Below are 8,114 nucleotides of genomic sequence, written 5' to 3'. Positions count from 1 at the left end.
CTCAAGGAGCCGTTGGCTGGGAAGCGCCGCTTGCGCCTGCGCGCTCGCGACTGAGCGTCTGCGTGTGCTCGGCGCCCCTCCCACTTTGACTGGCGACGGGTCCTTCTTTCTCCCATCTGCCCATCCCTTACAGTTGTTACGTAGTCGGCGCAAGTGGGCGGTTCCTATGGTGGGCGTCACTCCTGGCGCGGGATTGGGCAGCGAGAGGGATTTGTAAACTAGTAATCTCGACGTGGCAGTGATTTCCTCGCCGAGGGAGGGGCGGTGGAGGAGGAGGGAGGGAGAGGAGCCGCCGGTGCCGCCCTCGACCTGCCCCGTCAGAGCTTTGAGGCGAGGGAAGGGGGGGCCGAGAGCGTGGAGGCTGATTTTTTGGGGAAGCAATTAAAAAAAAAAAAAGATGGAATGGAGTATCCTGGGAAAGGGTATGGCTGGCAGCCATGCGGGCAGTAGTAAGACCCAGTGAATTTAATAGGATTTACTTCTGAGCAGCCAGGATTAGGATTGGCTGCAGGGCTGCCATCTCATACGCCTGAGAATACGCCCTACTGAACATCTCTTGCTTGCATTACATGCATGCTTCAGCCTTTTGCGATCTCTACTTTGCAAGAAGGTTGGTTGTAATGGGGTTTCTTTGTTTTTGTTTTTTTAGTTACAGTAACCTAAAGTATAAGCAGACAGATAACCCTCTTAATGTATTGCAGCGTTTCTTGAGGCATGAAAACCTTTCAGAGACATCTCTGCAAGGGCTACACAATACTGTAAGCAGGTTTATGTAAATCAGACCTAAATACTGTATTTAGGCTATTCCTGTCCAGATGGGGGAACAGCTGGGCTACCAGCTGAAGCTTATGGCCCAGCTGAAGTTTACAGGTGAAACTTGAAAAATTAGAATATTGTCAAAAAGTTCATTTATTTCAGTAATTCAACTTAAAAGGTGAAACCAATATAGGAGATAGACTCATGACCCTGACCAAGCCAAGCATCTTGTCTACATCCTGAAGCCTTGCTAACTGAAACTCATCCAGCATAACAGGATTATGCAGTTGTTTGGACACCTATCAATATTCATCTGCTGTAACAGTGGAGTCAAGGTCTTGGCGGATACAAGCAGGTTTATCCTCAAAATGCTTTTCAAACAAGTCACAGTGACCTGGAGTTGATTCTGTCACCTCATTCAGGCCAGACTGTAACTGGCCCCACACTATCCCAAAAAAGCTCTGTTAGACAGCACAATGAGGGTGCAATGGAGGCAGCACAATATACCTTCCCAAATTGCTCTTTGGGGACATCCTGCCTGCTCTAGGAGTGTCCTTTGGTTCCATTATGCTCTGCTTGTATTTTTGAAAATCAAACAACTCTTACAATAACACCATAAATCTCCAGTGCTCTTTTGTCCAACCTAGAACTCTGTCTTCAGATTAAAACTTTCTTACCTCTTGAAACCATATGCTATCAGTGCTCCCAGCTACGTACGTGACACCACAGATTTTCTGAGGAAAATACAATATTTGAACAATCTTCCTAACAATACTATACTAGCCACTATGGATGTGGAATCTCTATATACCAACATCCCACACAATGATGGTTTACAAGCCATAAGGAACACCATTTCAGATAAAACCACAGCGGACTTTGCTACCAAACTCTGCCACTTTGTCCTTACCCACAACCACTTCAAATTTGGTGATGACCTGTTCCTCCAGATCAGCGGCACAGCCATGGGCACCCGCATGGCCCCACAGTATGCCAACATCTTCATGGCAGATTTAGAACAACGTTTCCTTAACTCCTACCCACTCAAACCTCTCCTGTACCTGCGATACATTGACAATATTTTTATTATCTGGACACATGGACAACAGACCCTGGAAACCTTCCACCAGACATTCAATGACTTTCACCCCACCATCAACCTAACAATGAACCAATCTATGCAAGAAATACATTTTTTGGACACTACTATAAAAATACAGGATGGACGTATAGACACCACCTTATACAGAAAACCAACTGACCGACAAACATATCTACATGCTTCTAGCTACCATCCCAAACATACCAAACAATCCATCGTATACAGCCAGGCCTTACGTTACAACCGCATCTGTTCCAACTCTACAGACAGAGAATCTCACCTAAGAGATCTACAGCAAACCTTTTTAGAACTAAAATATCCACCTGATGAAGTTAAACAACAGATCAACAGAGCCAGACAGATACCTAGAGAGAACCTGCTGCAAGACAGACCCAAAAAAGAAAATAACAGAACACCACTAGTCATCACATACAGCTCCCAAGCTAAAACAGTACAACGCATCATCAGAGATCTACAGCCTCTCCTGGACAATGACAGCTCCCTTTCTCAAGCTCTGGGAGGAAGACCTTTCATTGCCTACAGACAGCCACCCAATCTTAAACAACTCCTCACCCACAATAATACAACCACCAGACTTAACATGGACACTGGTACCAGAGCCTGCAATAAACCCAGATGCCAACTTTGCTGCCACATACACCCAGACAACACCATTACTGGCCCCAACAACATCCAACATACCATCTCAGGACTATTTAATTGCTCATCCTCTAACATTGTGTATGCCATCAAATGCCAACAGTGCCCTTCAGCTCTCTATATTGGACAAACAGGCCAAACCCTACGCCAAAGGATAAATGGACATAAATCTGACATCAGGAACCAGAAGACAGAAAAACCAGTAGGAGAACACTTCAATCTCCCAGGACATTCTATACAAGATCTCAAAGTAGCTGTCTTACTACAAAAGAATTTCAGAAATAGACTGGAAAGAGAAGTTGCTGAATTGCAACTTATCACCAAGCTCAAAACCATGGAGGGACCTGGTTTGAACAGAGATATCGGGTTCTTATCTCATTATACATGATAAGCGATCTTCAGCCATCTCAACCCTTGCTTTTTCATGCAAAACCATTTGCAGTCGTTTGCGGTCATCAACAGCTATCAGTCAGTCAATCACCCATTTCCACCACCCTTCTGGGTGATCCCCCCTCCCCATCCCCACCCCTCCCCACCCCTTCTCTACATAAGTGCCTGGAAACTTCCATTTCACTGTATCTGAAGAAGTGTGCATGCACACGAAAGCTCATACCAAAATAAAAACTTAGTTGGTCTTTAAGGTGCTACTGAAGGAATTTTTTTATTTTACTTCGATCCAGACCAACACGGCTACCTACCTGTTACCTCTTGGAGTAGCTGGAAGTGTGGAACAAAGCTTATACAGTGGTACCTCTGGATACGCACACCTCTGGTTGCATTTCTTCAGGTTGCGAATGCGGCAAACCCAGAAGTATTTTTCTGGGTTTCGCCGCATGCACAGAAGAACTCTACGCACCGCGCACATGTGCAGAAGCGCTCTACCGTGCCGCGCGCATGTGCAGAACAGGCACCTCCAGTTGCGAATTCCTCGGGATCCGACCAGAGCTCTGGAACGGATCATGTGTGCAACTGGAGGTACCACTGTATTGGACTGCATTGGCTTGGGAGAGAGAGTTGAACCCACACCTCTTGCTTTCTGTTGATGTCACCCTTTTCGGTGTTAAATGGATGTTTCTGCCCTGTATGCCTTCATAGATGGTTGTGATTTAAACTGAAAATGTGGGCCATGGAAGAAATGGTAGAGCTATAGGGAGAGTTTGGATTTGATATCCCGCTTTATCACTGCCCGAAGGAGTCTCAAAGCGCTAACATTCTCCTTTCACTTCCTCCCCCACAACAAACACTCTGTGAGGTGAGTGGGGCTGAGAGACTTCAAAGAAGTGTGACTAGCCCAAGCTCACCCAGCAGCTGCATGTGGAGGAGCGGACCAGATTACGAGTCTACCGCTCTTAACTACTACACCGCACTGAGATTCAAGGCAAACTTGAATCTCTCTCTCTCTCTCTCTCTCTCTCTTTCTGTATGTGTGTGGAGAGATGAGCTATTATATCACTTTTTATTTTGTGCTCTCTGAATTTCTAGTCTTTAAGACTAATAGGGGAAGATGATTATTCCCATGCATCTACAATTGTCTTTGGTATTTTGACACAGGTTAACCGTCAACCCCACCAAAGTAACATTGCCTGTTTTTTGGCACTTTCCACACACAGATGCTAGGGGAATTGTCTGTGTGCAACATTTGTTTATTCTACCTGAAGCATTTTTTATCCCTCTCTTCAGCAGAAAAGCTTTCTAGCTATCAGAAATAAGGCAGACCCTGCCCTCAGACTTACAATCTAAATTGCACAACACAAAAGCAGAAGAGATAGGGAGGGAAGTGGAAAAAAGTGGATCTTAGTTACAAAGTTTTTTTTAATGACCTGCTGGAATAGAAAGAGTTGAAGGAGAGGATGAGACAAAAGGTGCTTGTCTCTTAGCTGACCCAATGGACCGTCCCGTCTTCCAATCTCTTCTTCAGCCTGATGGAACAGCTGCTGCTAGGTGATAGTTGATGGAGGGGGAGGAACCTGCTGAGTGTGGCCCACTTCTCCATTCTCACTCTGCTGCCACCCCATGAAACGGCTGTTGCAAGATAACTGTTGATTAGTGGGAAATTGAACCATTGTTGAGGGCTCTATGGGTGTGGCTGTTAATTGTGCCTCATTTTATTTGAAAGTGGTTGCTCTTTGAGCATAGCACACAGTCTTGCCTTACACCAAGAATTAAGGAATGATAGTCATCTTACAAGAAGGGTCAAGCTAGCCAATTCATAAAAAGAGTTGGTTTTGCTTAACTGTTGTCACTAGTTCAAATAATGGGAGTTGTTGTTGTTGTTTAGTCGTTTAGTCGTGTCCGACTCTTCATGACCCCATGGACCATAGCACGCCAGGCACTCCTGTCTTCCACTGCCTCCCGCAGTTTGGTCAAACTCATGTTGGTAGCTTCGAGAACACTGTCCAACCATCTCGTCCTCTGTCGTCCCCTTCTCCTTGTGCCCTCCATCTTTCCCACCATCAGGGTCTTTTCCAGGGAGTCTTCTCTTCTCATGAGGTGGCCAAAGTATTGGAGCCTCAGCTTCACGATCTGTCCTTCCAGTGAGCACTCAGGGCTGATTTTCTTAAGAATGGATAGATTTGATCTTCTTGCAGTCCATGGGACTCTCAAGAGTCTCCTCCAGCACAATGGGAGTATGCATTGTTAAATAATGTTGTGTGTTATAACCCCATGCACGTATCCCACACTGTAGGTAGACTGATGGTTAGAATAACATGTTGAAAGCAAATCATTGGGGACTCGTGAGTTTTCTTTCCCATTTCTTCATCATGGTTATAATCCACAAAACCTTCACTCCACAAGTATACATCTACAAAAGAATACCATCCTCAGTGAGATCATGACACATGTTCTCAACACTACTTCATCGTTTCAACAGCGCCTGATTTTCCATATAATCGTATTTTAATTCCCTTGTTTCTGTGTTGCTCTTATCTGCTTTGAAAAATATCTGCACATAACTTTTCTGCTCTGAGCGATTTATCTGGAAGAAATCCTCCATGAGAAGATTCCGTATGCATACTCCAAATGCACACTGAAAGTTCCCACACTTCACCACCAGCTTTTGAAAGAACAAGGTAGCAAACATTTTCAAAGCTCCTTTTCCTTATTTCCCAATATCCTAAAATCCCTCACAGGGCCAGTCTTCAAGGAGCGGCTTAGTCAGGCACCTGCTCTGGGTCACACCTCAGCCGAGGACCCATTAACAAGAGTCCCCTGGACCTGCACTTTCTCCCCACCTTTTCAGTGTGCCTGTTGAAGGGTCATAGGCTTCAATCTGCTTGGAAAACACCTATAGCTCAGTGGCAGAACATCTGCTTTGCATGCAAAAGGTCCCCGGCTCAATCTTTGGTGTCTCCTGTCTGAGATTCCAGAGAACTGTTGCCAGTCAGTGAATTTTGGGTGCTGAGTGTTTAGGAGACCCCTATTCCTCTCATGCAGCTACAATTCACCAAGCTCCCTGTGAAGGTGAGTTGATTGTTAAACCAAGGTTAACTCTACGAGGGGGAGATTCCTAACAACTCTGAGCACCCTGAACAAACTGCAGGTCCCAGTATTCTTTGGAGGAAGCCATGAGTGTTTAAAGTGGTATTGTAGTGCTATAAATGTGGCCAGTGTAGACAATACTGAGCTAGGCAGCTTCCTATGTTCACTTCTCTCTCATTCTGGCCCAGAGGAAATGCGCAAGTAAACAATTGCAGTGGGGAGCAGCAGCTGCCCAGAGCCACCTTGCTCATTTTCCCTGCCTACCAAGCAACCAGGGGGCAGCAATGATGAGGCAGAGCAGCAGCAGGCAGGCACCAATGGCTGGGAGGGGATGGACTCATGAAGGGAGGCCAGACATTGATGGTGTCATGCTGAAGCCTAGAGCTGGACCTCAAAGCCTAGAGCTGGACCTGGGCAACTATCTTGTAATGTAAGCTATTCTTCTGACTCCAAGCTTCCTCAGATATTTGAGTCCACGGGTCAGATCACACATGAATGCATGGAGAAGCCTTCCCTTTCTCCATTCTTGAGCCCCCAACAGGCCTGAACAGTATAAAGGCTCTGGTTCCAGGTTGGATGGAGCCCTGAACAGGAGCACTCAATAAAATGTTTATACTACTACTACTACTTATTAAATTAAATTTCTATACCGCACTTCATCCAAGGATCACAGGGTGGTTTACAATATTAAAACACAAAAATACATACCATAGTAACAAACAAAAGCAATAGAATGGCTACATACAACATACACTTAAAGAAACCTGCCCCCTCCCCCAATCCTAAGAACTATATTTTAGCCCTTGCAGAGTTGCAACTCCCAGCACACTTAACAAATTACAGTCCCCAAGATTCTTGGGTTTGCGTAGGCTTTTAATGTACTTTGAATGTATGGTGTGTAGAGTGTATTTTAAGCGGTTTATAAATATTGCGTTGTAGGTTCCACTTGTAGGATCATAATATATAGGTCACAAGGGATTCACCAGATCACATGTACTGTACAATACAAAGATGATAATTACCAACAGTTTAGGCTTATTTTTAATAGATAAAAGTGTTAACTCTCCAGTCGGCGTTAGATGTATTTTAGCCATGCAAATTATCTTACTATCATACTGCCATTTTGATATCGCTTTGGGTAGATGCTGCAATGGTTTGAACACGTTCTTGGCCGCTATTGTGACTAATACTTATAAATAAAAGACATGTTTGTCTTGGTGAAAAGGAGGTAGCAAATCTTTTTCAGTGTCAGACATTACAATATGCCTATTATAAATCTCTTCTTAGAAGTGGCATATAATGGACAGTACAATCCATAAATGGATGATATCCTTCACTGCCTCCTAGCGCAGACACACTTATGTAAATTGACAGACATTCTAGTATATCTGTCATCATGATAGGCCGAGGGCATTGTTTGAAAGTGAAGTGCCATTGGGCTGCCCAGATGGTGTAACGCCAGTTCTAAAAATAAGTTTGCAGAGTGCGATCATGCTTTCTATGTGTGTTGGTATAGATGTTTACCCACCGTGAAAATTTGGTGTCATATATGCCTTGCTTGAACATTTATTTTACATATAACATGACTTCTTGGTAGCTTCAACCCCACATATATGCAATATCTCTAATTAGCCATTAAAAGATTCACACTGTTTATGCTAGCTGGTTATTTGCAGCTCTGCTCCATCAGGCAATTTTTAGGTAGTCTGTCATCTAACATTAGTTGCAGTCTGACCCCATTCATAATTACAATGTTATGAACACTGAGCTTCAGTTGAGGGGATTCCAGCTTCTGCGTGTAGGACTGCTGGGGGGTAGGGGTGGGGTGAAAAACAGTGCTCTGCAGAACTGAATTTATATGATCTCATTGGAAAGACTGGCTGCATCAAGCATCTAAAACCCCTAAAATGTGCCAGTTGTATATACAGTGGTGCCTCGCAAGACGAATTTAATTCGTTCTGCGAGTCTGTGTGTTTTGCGAAAAATTCATCTTGCGAATAGCGGTTTCCCATAGGAATGCATTGAAATTTCTTTTTTGCCCATAGGGACACATTAATTAAATTTAAATGCATTCCTATGGGAAACCGCGATTCGCAAGATGAATTTTTCGCAAAAT

Source organism: Zootoca vivipara, chromosome 8, assembly GCF_965207765.1.
Source record: "Zootoca vivipara chromosome 8, rZooViv2.hap1.1, whole genome shotgun sequence".
Classification (NCBI taxonomy): Eukaryota; Metazoa; Chordata; class Lepidosauria; order Squamata; family Lacertidae; genus Zootoca; species Zootoca vivipara.
This window is presented reverse-complemented; position numbering follows the sequence as displayed.